This window comes from Miscanthus floridulus, chromosome 7, assembly GCF_019320115.1.
Source record: "Miscanthus floridulus cultivar M001 chromosome 7, ASM1932011v1, whole genome shotgun sequence".
Lineage (NCBI taxonomy): Eukaryota > Viridiplantae > Streptophyta > Magnoliopsida > Poales > Poaceae > Miscanthus > Miscanthus floridulus.
In genome coordinates, this window is record NC_089586.1 from 46,674,383 (window position 1) to 46,687,721 (window position 13,339).

Sequence of the window (13,339 nt, forward strand, 5' to 3'; positions counted from 1 at the left end):
ATCAACCACATTAGCATTTTGTACCTTAGTGTCACCTTGTGACATGAAGCAATGTGGTGATGAGCTTGTAGTGGCATCACAATCATCATCAAAGCATGAGCCATCATTATCACCATCAAGTGTGCATGGAGTAGTATCATCATGTGCATCACTTGAGGCATCATCATCAACCTTGTCAAGTGAACTTGTAGTGGATCGATCATCATCATCATCACTTGACCATGAGATGGAGCAATCTTCCACAATCACCAAATTGTGGTTATGCTCAACACACTCATGTGCCTCCACCTTGTGATCATCCTTCTTCTTGAATTTCCCATCATCACTTGTGGAGGAGTCACCATAGAAGGCTTGGAGTGCCATCCACATATCATGAGCACTTTCCAAGTCCCACACACGTCTAAAAACATCATCATGTTAAGCACACATTAGATAATAAAGAGTACGATGATCAAGTTGTAAGCAATCCTCTTGCGCTTGGGTTAGGTTGTCCTTATCTAAAGCATCATGAGAAAAACCAACAACAATGATCCACCATGCCTTGGGACCTAACTCATAGAAATGATCAAGCATATGACATTTCCACCGTGCATAGTGTGTGCCATAAAAAATGTGTGAGTCACAAACAACTTCTAGCCTAAAGTTCACCATCCTCTCAGGTCGGTAAAGATCACAAATGAGAGACCTAGCTCTGATACCACTTGTAGGGTCGAGATGGCGACTAGAGGGGGGTGAATAGTCGTTTCTAAAACTTAATCGCGTCAAATAACCAAAACAAGTACAAAATTAAAACTATCGGTCTAGCCAAGACTACACCCCTCTATCTATGTTCTCTAGCACCTTGCAAAGATCCTAATTAAGCAACAAAGGTGCCGGGCTAACTAGAGCTCACCTAACCAATTCTAGGAGTAAGGTCACACAAACCTGTGCCACTAGTATTTCAAGCAATGAGGGAGCTCCTACACATGCTAGTAAGCAAAAGCACAAATCCAACTAAGCTCACTAGCAATGCTCAATAACAAGGCAACCAATGCCAAATTAGAGAGCGCAAATACTTAGCTACACAAACTAAGCAAAGTGACTAACAAGGTTACAGAAACCAAATTAGCCATGCAAGGGAGCTACTTCTATGCTACACAAGCAAGAAGGTAACTAGTGAGCTACATAAGCTAACTAATTACAAGAGCAACTACACAAGCACAATGTATATAAAAGTAATCACAAGCTTGTGTACAGGGATTGCAAACCAACGGGAAGAACAAGGTTGACATGGTGATTTTCTCCCAAGGTTCACGTGCTTACCAACACGCTACGTCCCTGTTGTGTCGACCACTCACTTGGTGGTTCAGCGGCTAATTGGCATCACCCGCCAAGCCTGCACGTCGGGCACCGCAAGAACCTACCCTAAAAGTGAGGGTAGCTATATGACACGCTTAACTAGAGTTGCTCTTTGTGGCTCCCGCGAGGCGAGCACAATGCCCCTCACAAAGCTCTTCTCTGGAGCACCGCACAAGCTTCTTGCGGGCTTCGACGGAGACCACCACCAAGCCATCTAGGAGGTGGCAACCTCCAAGAGTAACAAGCACCACTGGCTTGCAACTCGATCACTTAGTGCCACTCGATGTAATCTCACAATACAACGCACTAGAATCACACTCACTCGCAATCGACTCGCACTCTTGCAAGCACACGTGAGTTAGAGGGCATCCAAGCACTCTTACACAAGCCACATAGGCGTGAGGGTGCTAAGCTACTAGCCCAAGGCCGGCCATACACTCCTTTTATAACCCCAAGGGCTAAAATAGCCATTACCCCTTCACTGGGCAAAGCGCGTACTGATCGGACACGCAGGTCATAACGACCGGACGCTGAAACCCAGTGTTCAGTCACTTACAGAGAGATTCCAGCGATGTTTTTCAGCGACCAGATGTGTCCGGTCATCATTGACCGGACTCTCCCAGTGTCAAGTCGCTTCTAGACACGCTAAAACACTAACTGGACGCTATGACCAGACTCGCAGGTGGTCCAGCGTTCGGTCGTTTTTCGTGCCAGCGTCCGGTCATAGACCTTTCAACACTAAAATGGCTATAACTCTTAGCTTTGAACTCCGATTTCGATGATCTTGGACATTTTGGAAAGCTTACTCAGAGGGCTACACATCCCACATGCATACTTGATCCAAATCATAATGGATCAAAATATTATTCCAATCCAGGACCATCCTATAGTTTGGAGTACACCAAAAAACATTTTTCTCTTCTCTAAGTTGATTCACAACAACTCTAACTTCTTCTACTTTGCAAATGTGCCAACACCACCAAGTGTGCACCACCATGTGTATGTGTGTTAGCTTTTCACAAACATTTTCCAAAGGATTAGCCACGCTACTCGATCCTAGCGATGATGCAAAGTTAGATCACTCAAGTGGCACTAGATGGTCGCTCCATGGTCTTGCCTGGGGAAGCAGAGAGTCGCCTGCATGCAGGTGCACCCTGATTCTCACGCCCATTATGCGGTAGTGGTGGGCCATGCCCAGGCAACGTCCTGTTTTGACCAGGTGACGTCTCATTGATCAGAGCGTGTCCCGTTGATCCAGGCGTGTCCCCTCGGATTCCCGTCAGCATTGATTTCCCATCTGCATTGAATAGGGGAAGAAGGAGAGTTTTTTGTCCCAACCTTTCACCTTTTCTTAGCTACTGTGCCTCTTCCTTAAATAGGGAGGGGGAGGGGAGTTCTCGTCCCATTCCTTCGCGTGCTTATGAGCCGCTACCTCTTCTTCCTTTCCACCGAATGCGTTCGTGCATCGCAGTGGTTCCTAAGTGAGAGAGGGTAATGCTAAGGAGAGAACAACTCATAGATCCGCTCGTGAATCCGGAGCGTGATGTCGAGCTAGAGCTTATCCAAAGTAGATCAGATGGTGTTGGCTGCCTTTGCCGAGAAGGGGCCGCCTCCGCCGAAGGAGGAGGTGGACTGGAGGGTGCTGAGCGTCATCAATTTTGCCGTCATTCGTGGTAGCCTTTCTTTGGTGGGAAACACCCCCACATAGATGCCATTATCAGGGTTGTGGCTAATCATGATGGCGTAGTCCCTGGACACTCCGGTGGAGGTGCCGTTGTCGAGGTTATGGCTAATGACGATGGCGTAGTCCCTAGACGCCCCAGTGGAGGCACCATAGTCGCCGACGTGGTGCTCGACATTGCAGATGATGGCGCCCTGGAGGATCCCATGGAGCGGTAGGACGTTGCCGATAGAGAGCATGGCGCGGTGACCGTAGTAGTACTCATAGTAGAGCTGGTCAGAGATTGTAATCGAATAAGTTTGTGGGGGATCTCCTGAGTGAACAGTCTTTTGTATTTATGAATACATTAGTCCTTTTCGTGATGAAATCACTTTGTAAGCAATGAATTTTGTGCGAAAAAATGAATAAGTTTTCAACTTTGATGAGGACATCGCCACGCTGGACACACCGACGCCATAGTCTTCCCCAAGTTGCACTTCGTTCCCAACTCAGCTGCCACGTCACCCTCAGATTCAGCAGACACGTCGTCACTGTTTTGGTCATAACTTTCTTAAACGACATCGAAACGGGCTGTTCTTGGACGCGTTGGAAAGGGGACGACGCCGCCGTCATTTTGGATCTGGTCCTAGCTCCAAAAGGTTTGTGGATCATTCTGTGTGACCACGGCAAGGTGCTGCATCACCTATTTGGGCCAACTTGGCCATGTATCGTGTCAGGCCTTAAGCACAAGTTGTGGGCGCCCAACCCCTGGCCGTCCCCAACCCTAGGTTGAGTCTTAGACTATAAACACAGCCGCCGCCGCTGCTACACAATTGGGTTTTGTTTAGAGTGGTGTCATTCCAATGATATGATCCACTTCATATCATCACGTGATCATATTGGTTCATCGATCTTGACTTCACTTGCTTTTCACCATTGCCTTCGTCCATCGGCACCAAGTCTTGCTCAAGCTTCACTGCCACGCGGTCCATCACTCTAAAGCCTCAGACTTGCCCTTCATGCTTGCAATCGGTCCATCAAGCAAAGTCTTGTCTTGATCTTCTCCACCTTGATCACATGACTCAATGTCATGTCTCATTTGCAATGAGCTCCTTCATCATCACATGTGTGAGCTTTGCAACGTCTCTAAGCCATTTTCACCTTCATGGCATATGTTGCTCAAACTAATCACCTGTGTATCTCATATAAATATAATTAGTCCACCTAGGTTGTTACTCAATTACCAAAACCACACAAGGACCTTTCAATCTCCACCTTTTTGGTAATTGATGACAACTCTACAAAGATATGGAAATTAAGCTATTTTGGATTCATGTTCCTTGCCCAAGCAATTTTACCACGTGAAAATAATTTTGGACAAGTACCACAAACCCGAGATGGTAGTATTAGCTTCCCCTACATATGTGCTAGAGTATTTGGTTTGAAGTTCGCACATATGCATAGATTGAAATTATGGAAGAGTAATTACTACCAAATGATGCTAAGGTGTATAGAGTAAACCTTTGAAGTGTGATACCAATCGGAGTTGTACCTTTAAATTCATCCTTAGCACCATGGTTAGCTAGATAACACTTAGAAATAAAAAGCACTAGATACATCGTGAGATCAACATTAAAAGCAAGGTACTAGCATTTACTTGAAAAGCATACCAAGTGTCTAGCTATCATCTTATGCATGCTAGTTTTCATTTCATCAATCAAATTCTACAACTAGCATACATCACACAAGCATGCATATTGAATTTAAGAACTTAAGCAATGCAAGCAAGCACATGAATATGCACAATACAATCAATCAAAGTTTATGAGCTTGCTCCCCCTACTTGTATGCTTCTCTTGTCCAAAAAATTTTGATCCATCTCTTTTCTTCAATGTTGCCTCCCTCTTTATCCATGTCCATGTCCAACCTCTACTTCCTCTATTTTGTCTCTCTCCCCTTTGTACAATCTCAATCTCAAGGCCTTCATATCTTTGTACAATCTCTCCTCCTTTGTCATCAATTTCCATAAAAGGTGTGCTTCTCTTTGATGCAAAGGTATGCATTTTGGGTAGATGGTTGAGGCTTGAATCTTGCATTTTTATGGACATCACTTGATTATTGGAATGACACCACTTGTAGATACCACTTGTAACTTGTACCACTTGTATCTTGTGTAGGGCTTTTTGAGATACCACACATAGGATCTTTGATCTTGATATCAATTTGTGTGACACCTCCCCCTATGTGATAGCATGGGTCATCCATTTGATACACTTGAGCTCTTGTATTGATGATCACTTAAAGTTAAGGGTCACTTGTAGAACCATCATCTTACATGATTGATACCATGTGTAGATATGATATCACTTGAAAGAATCTTCTAGTATGGAACCACTTGTTGGATTTTTCAATAAAAACTATTTCTTGAACATTTGCTATCTTCATAAGTGCCACTTATAGGATATCACTTATGAGTTGATCTAGACATCACTTGTGAATTTGATAAAATACTTGAGTCTAGATACCATTTGAAACAAACAAACTAGATATCCATTTGCATTGTTGTCTTGTGCTTGTACTCTTGTTATTGATCATGAGCATCTAAGTTGACTTGAACTAAACTGGTTTGCCTAAGCTTCCAAGTCCGGTTTGAACCAATGACAAGCTTCTTCACACCTCTTACAAGGGTTATCTTATCAATGTTGTACTTGTCACTTGTTAGCAATCCAAATTAAATTAAGTACTTGGGTTCACTAGCTCATGGACAAATTCATATACTAACCACTAGATCAATCAATCATTCAAGCAATAGTGGTAGGCTATGAATTTAAAACTTTCATTGGTTATGCATGATCCTATGAAGTATGTACTATATGCACTAATCGTATACTAGTAAGGGATGAAATGATCATGCACATTACAATAATACCTTTGCTATGTTGGAGTAGAGGATAGTCATATAGATTCCAATTCATTACTCCAATAGCAATGTGAAGTCCAATTATAACCTTGGTGAAGACCAATAGACACCATTTTGAATTTCACTCTTCACCCATATGAAATGAATACCACTTATGATCAAGTGCACTTTCTTGTTGTGGTTGGCTTGCTTCTTCTTTTCATCTTTACTTACGTGAGAGCATCAATTCGAGAATACTACTTGAAATATCATGACTAGCTCTCTTTTAGGTGTTGCTTGCTTTTCTTGATCAACCCTTTTGATTGCTTCAACTAAGCATCTCAAATATTCCTTGGATCACCACTTCCATGTTAGCCTTCCAAGTACCACACTTGGTTCACCTACACATAGGCGGCAAGCCCCTACACTAGGGAGAAGTGACCTCTCTCCAAGAACCATTCTTGACACTCACTTGAAATAACTTGATTGATTGATCCAAGTGATGGACTTAACTTGATGAGTAATCTTGATTCCTTCTTTAAGTCCTTTTCTTTCTACTTGTTTAAGTTATTTTCTTTCTACCAAATGATCTCCAATCATCACTTAAACTTAAACTTCATCTTCAACTCGAGTTTGATCTTGATTTTCATCTTGAGTACCAAAAGTGTGCAAAGTACACTCCACAATCAAATAGCCTTGTACTCATATCTTGTCATGCTTTTGGATCATCTCAAAACCAACTTAGGTACCTCAATTACTCTTAAACATGTTTTCAATTTGAGGACCTTTCAATCAAAGTGACTCTAGATCAATCCAACGTTTGTCACTTTTCTGGTAGATTCTGTACCCTTCAAAGAAATAAGCATATCTCCCAAAGTACAAATATAAATACCATGAAATTTGGTGGAGATGTGCTTCACTTAGTTATCTAGCATCTATAAAAAATTGAGCTTCATTCGACTTCTAGATTGCTATCAGATTTCAATTATTCCACCACTGCTACATGCTGAAAACTGCTGCACTATAGCTGACAAGTTTTACTCCAAAACTGAGGCATCTCTTATCAAATTCTTATGAAATTTCTACAGCATCTCATAACATAAGTCTAGAGCATGTACACCAATTTTCATACCAATCCAATAAGTTTTGATCACTCAAACATGGCTAAGATCACAGCTAGCTCAGATTTTCAATATAGGACAGATTTCAATCACTTGAGCTATACTTCATCAAGTATGAATCAAACTTGAAACCAACTTGTTTGAATACTTTCACAAGACATAAATCCATTCAATCCACTTACTAAATGTCATCTCATGAATTTATCCAACATGAATCAATCCAAACTTGATTACTAAACAATTATCCATTCAATCAACTTATAGCAAGCAACATTGCATATTTATCCAATTCAATCAACTCATATGCACCCAAATGAAATAATCAACAAGAGATATACCTTGGTTAGCTCATGATCATCCAATTAGCAAGTTTCAACTCAAATATTTTTGTAAGCCATCAAATATATCCAATGAATCACCAACAACTTGAATTATAGCACTTGTATATTGATAGCACTTGGACTTCACTTAATTTTCACTTGGCATTGGGTTTGGATGTGCACTAAGCTTCATAACTTGATTCAACATATGATGAACAATATGAGATCAATTGAATCAAGTATCCAATGCCGATGGTACCTATAAACAATCATCAACTTTTTGATGGTACCCAAACAATTTTGGGTCCTCTTAAGTTAGGTGCAACATACTTAGGCATAGCCTTAGTATGAATAGCAGGATGTTTTGCAATAGAAACCATAGATGTACCATTACCCCCATTCCTAAGCATAGAATTATCATCAATTAAAATAATCTTAGGAGTGTTACCTAGGGGACATGAATGTGCCATGTGTTATCTTTCCCGGTATGAGTAGCACTTTCTCTTTGATTGAGCCTTCTCTTCTTTGCTCATGTGGTGCTTCTCATTGCCTTGCCTCTCATGGATTGCTTGAGCCTTCTTCTCAAGCTTGGTAGGACACTTAGAGGTAAAGTGTCCCATACTTCCACACTTGAAGCACTTGATGTGAGCATAATCTTTCTTCTCATCTTCATTCTTGCTCATCATCTTGGCACTTTGAGTTTGCATTGGATGCCTTGCCTTTCCACCCCTTCTTGTTTTCTTCTTATTTATCATAAAATCACCACCATCTTCATGGTTGATCTTGATTTACTCTTGGGGTGTCTTCTCTTGCTCAACTTTTGGCTTTGGCTGAGGCTCTTCTAGTTGCTTCACCAATTGCTTGGTTGGGCACATTGAGGTAAGGTGACCCCAAGTGCAGCACTTGAAGCACTTCACATGCTTGAGCCTCTCTTCTTCTTTTATCTTCTTGAGCTTCTCAATATTAGGGCAACCATTTGCAAGGTGTCTCGCTTCATGACACCGGTAGCACATGGTATGAGAGAGCTTTCTTTGTTGTAGCTTCTTCATCTTTCTTTCTCTCTTTCTTTCACCTTTTGTCATCTTCTTCTTGAAGTCAAGGCCACACTTGTCACCATAGTTTCTTTGAGTCTTTAACATATATTCAAAGGTAACTTTTGAGTTGTAGCACCTCTCTAGCTTGTTGCTCAATTTCTTCACTTGTTCAATGAGCTCATTGTTCTTCTTCAAAAGGTTAGTCTCACAAGACATAGAAGTAGAACAAGCATCTATATGTGAAGAGCATGTCATATCTAATAAATCATCACAAGAGGTGGATACATCCTTCTTGCCTACATCACAAGGGTTAGCAACAATTTGTGATTTATCATTTGATCCATGTGATGAGCTCTCATTATTTTTAAGTTTCTTTATAAACATTTTAATGAGAGAAGCATGTTGTTCTAATAATTCATCATGAGATGCAAGAAGTGTCTCATGATTCAATTTTAGCTCATCATGTGAAGATTTAAAAGCATCAAGTAATTTCTTATGTTCTTCACAAGAGTTCTTTAGAAATGAGTTTTCATTTTCTAATTTCAATGTTTTAGCTTTCTCATTTTCTAAAGACATGGTTATGCTAGCAAGTTTACTAACAAGCTCATCATATGAATCAACATGATCAACCACATTAGCATTTTGTACCTTAGTGTCACCTTGTGACATGAAGCAATGTGGTGATGAGCTTGTAGTGGCATCACAATCATCATCAAAGCATGAGCCATCATTATCACCATCAAGTGTGCATGGAGTAGTATCATCATGTGCATCACTTGAGGCATCATCATCAACCTTGTCAAGTGAACTTGTAGTGGATCGATCATCATCATCATCACTTGACCATGAGATGGAGCAATCTTCCACAATCACCAAATTGTGGTTATGCTCAACACACTCATGTGCCTCCACCTTGTGATCATCCTTCTTCTTGAATTTCCCATCATCACTTGTGGAGGAGTCACCATAGAAGGCTTGGAGTGCCATCCACATATCATGAGCACTTTCCAAGTCCCACACACGTCTAAAAACATCATCATGTTAAGCACACATTAGATAATAAAGAGTACGATGATCAAGTTGTAAGCAATCCTCTTGCGCTTGGGTTAGGTTGTCCTTATCTAAAGCATCATGAGAAAAACCAACAACAATGATCCACCATGCCTTGGGACCTAACTCATAGAAATGATCAAGCATATGACATTTCCACCGTGCATAGTGTGTGCCATAAAAAATGTGTGAGTCACAAACAACTTCTAGCCTAAAGTTCACCATCCTCTCAGGTCGGTAAAGATCACAAATGAGAGACCTAGCTCTGATACCACTTGTAGGGTCGAGATGGCGACTAGAGGGGGGTGAATAGTCGTTTCTAAAACTTAATCGCGTCAAATAACCAAAACAAGTACAAAATTAAAACTATCGGTCTAGCCAAGACTACACCCCTCTATCTATGTTCTCTAGCACCTTGCAAAGATCCTAATTAAGCAACAAAGGTGCCGGGCTAACTAGAGCTCACCTAACCAATTCTAGGAGTAAGGTCACACAAACCTGTGCCACTAGTATTTCAAGCAATGAGGGAGCTCCTACACATGCTAGTAAGCAAAAGCACAAATCCAACTAAGCTCACTAGCAATGCTCAATAACAAGGCAACCAATGCCAAATTAGAGAGCGCAAATACTTAGCTACACAAACTAAGCAAAGTGACTAACAAGGTTACAGAAACCAAATTAGCCATGCAAGGGAGCTACTTCTATGCTACACAAGCAAGAAGGTAACTAGTGAGCTACATAAGCTAACTAATTACAAGAGCAACTACACAAGCACAATGTATATAAAAGTAATCACAAGCTTGTGTACAGGGATTGCAAACCAACGGGAAGAACAAGGTTGACATGGTGATTTTCTCCCAAGGTTCACGTGCTTACCAACACGCTACGTCCCTGTTGTGTCGACCACTCACTTGGTGGTTCAGCGGCTAATTGGCATCACCCGCCAAGCCTGCACGTCGGGCACCGCAAGAACCTACCCTAAAAGTGAGGGTAGCTATATGACACGCTTAACTAGAGTTGCTCTTTGTGGCTCCCGCGAGGCGAGCACAATGCCCCTCACAAAGCTCTTCTCTGGAGCACCGCACAAGCTTCTTGCGGGCTTCGACGGAGACCACCACCAAGCCATCTAGGAGGTGGCAACCTCCAAGAGTAACAAGCACCACTGGCTTGCAACTCGATCACTTAGTGCCACTCGATGTAATCTCACAATACAACGCACTAGAATCACACTCACTCGCAATCGACTCGCACTCTTGCAAGCACACGTGAGTTAGAGGGCATCCAAGCACTCTTACACAAGCCACATAGGCGTGAGGGTGCTAAGCTACTAGCCCAAGGCCGGCCATACACTCCTTTTATAACCCCAAGGGCTAAAATAGCCATTACCCCTTCACTGGGCAAAGCGCGTACTGATCGGACACGCAGGTCATAACGACCGGACGCTGAAACCCAGTGTTCAGTCACTTACAGAGAGATTCCAGCGATGTTTTTCAGCGACCAGATGTGTCCGGTCATCATTGACCGGACTCTCCCAGTGTCAAGTCGCTTCTAGACACGCTAAAACACTAACTGGACGCTATGACCAGACTCGCAGGTGGTCCAGCGTTCGGTCGTTTTTCGTGCCAGCGTCCGGTCATAGACCTTTCAACACTAAAATGGCTATAACTCTTAGCTTTGAACTCCGATTTCGATGATCTTGGACATTTTGGAAAGCTTACTCAGAGGGCTACACATCCCACATGCATACTTGATCCAAATCATAATGGATCAAAATATTATTCCAATCCAGGACCATCCTATAGTTTGGAGTACACCAAAAAACATTTTTCTCTTCTCTAAGTTGATTCACAACAACTCTAACTTCTTCTACTTTGCAAATGTGCCAACACCACCAAGTGTGCACCACCATGTGTATGTGTGTTAGCTTTTCACAAACATTTTCCAAAGGATTAGCCACGCTACTCGATCCTAGCGATGATGCAAAGTTAGATCACTCAAGTGGCACTAGATGGTCGCTCCATGGTCTTGCCTGGGGAAGCAGAGAGTCGCCTGCATGCAGGTGCACCCTGATTCTCACGCCCATTATGCGGTAGTGGTGGGCCATGCCCAGGCAACGTCCTGTTTTGACCAGGTGACGTCTCATTGATCAGAGCGTGTCCCGTTGATCCAGGCGTGTCCCCTCGGATTCCCGTCAGCATTGATTTCCCATCTGCATTGAATAGGGGAAGAAGGAGAGTTTTTTGTCCCAACCTTTCACCTTTTCTTAGCTACTGTGCCTCTTCCTTAAATAGGGAGGGGGAGGGGAGTTCTCGTCCCATTCCTTCGCGTGCTTATGAGCCGCTACCTCTTCTTCCTTTCCACCGAATGCGTTCGTGCATCGCAGTGGTTCCTAAGTGAGAGAGGGTAATGCTAAGGAGAGAACAACTCATAGATCCGCTCGTGAATCCGGAGCGTGATGTCGAGCTAGAGCTTATCCAAAGTAGATCAGATGGTGTTGGCTGCCTTTGCCGAGAAGGGGCCGCCTCCGCCGAAGGAGGAGGTGGACTGGAGGGTGCTGAGCGTCATCAATTTTGCCGTCATTCGTGGTAGCCTTTCTTTGGTGGGAAACACCCCCACATAGATGCCATTATCAGGGTTGTGGCTAATCATGATGGCGTAGTCCCTGGACACTCCGGTGGAGGTGCCGTTGTCGAGGTTATGGCTAATGACGATGGCGTAGTCCCTAGACGCCCCAGTGGAGGCACCATAGTCGCCGACGTGGTGCTCGACATTGCAGATGATGGCGCCCTGGAGGATCCCATGGAGCGGTAGGACGTTGCCGATAGAGAGCATGGCGCGGTGACCGTAGTAGTACTCATAGTAGAGCTGGTCAGAGATTGTAATCGAATAAGTTTGTGGGGGATCTCCTGAGTGAACAGTCTTTTGTATTTATGAATACATTAGTCCTTTTCGTGATGAAATCACTTTGTAAGCAATGAATTTTGTGCGAAAAAATGAATAAGTTTTCAACTTTCGTTACGGCAAACAGCTTTTCATCCTTTCTCCCTCTTTTTGTAAAAGAGATTTTGGTGTCTTCTGACCCTTCTCATAGTTAAGGTCACAAAAAACTCAGAGTGTGAGAGCGCCAACTCTGATCATGCTGGTGAGCAAGGAGGCCATAGCCATGGGGGCGTGGGTTTCCCGAAGTCCTACCAGTTGTATTCAGATTTTGTTCCCGAAATTCTAGCCTTTAGGACTTACCATGAGAAAAGGGGGAAACACAGAGAATGTTTGCAAAGATAACACAGAGAGTGTTTGCAAGATAAATGTACTTATATCAGCCCCTGAGTAAGGTTCGACCCCTCACTTTTTGTATGGGTAGGAAGTCACTAAAGATTGGGGATTTTTGGAGACAAAACTGATAAGAAAGAGTATGCGTTTATTTAAGGGTAAAAATGATGTAGCTGCTCAATATTCCAGGCGTTGGTGAAGACCTCGTCGTCGATGGTTTTCAACTTGTAGACGCCTGGCCGGAGTACTTCCGCAACGATGTATGGCCCCTCCTAGGATGGGGAGAGCTTGTGATGGTCCTTATTGTTCTACACGAGGTGGAGGACGAGGTCCCCGATGTTGAAGGCTCGGTCCCACACCCGTCGGCTATGGTACCGACACATCGTCTGCTGGTACTTGGCTGAATGGAGGAGGGTGATGTTGCGGGCTTCGTCTAGCTAGTCCATGGTGTCTTTGTGGGATGCCTTGGCTCTGTGTTCATCGTATGCTCTGATTCTTGGCGCTCTGTAGTTGAGGTCCATCGGGAGGACGACCTTGGAACCGTAGACCATGAAGAAAGGTGTGTAGCCGGTGGCCTGGCTAGGAGTTGTCCTTAGGCTCCAGAGCACCGTAGGGAGCTTGGTGACCCAGCGTGCACCAAACTTGTT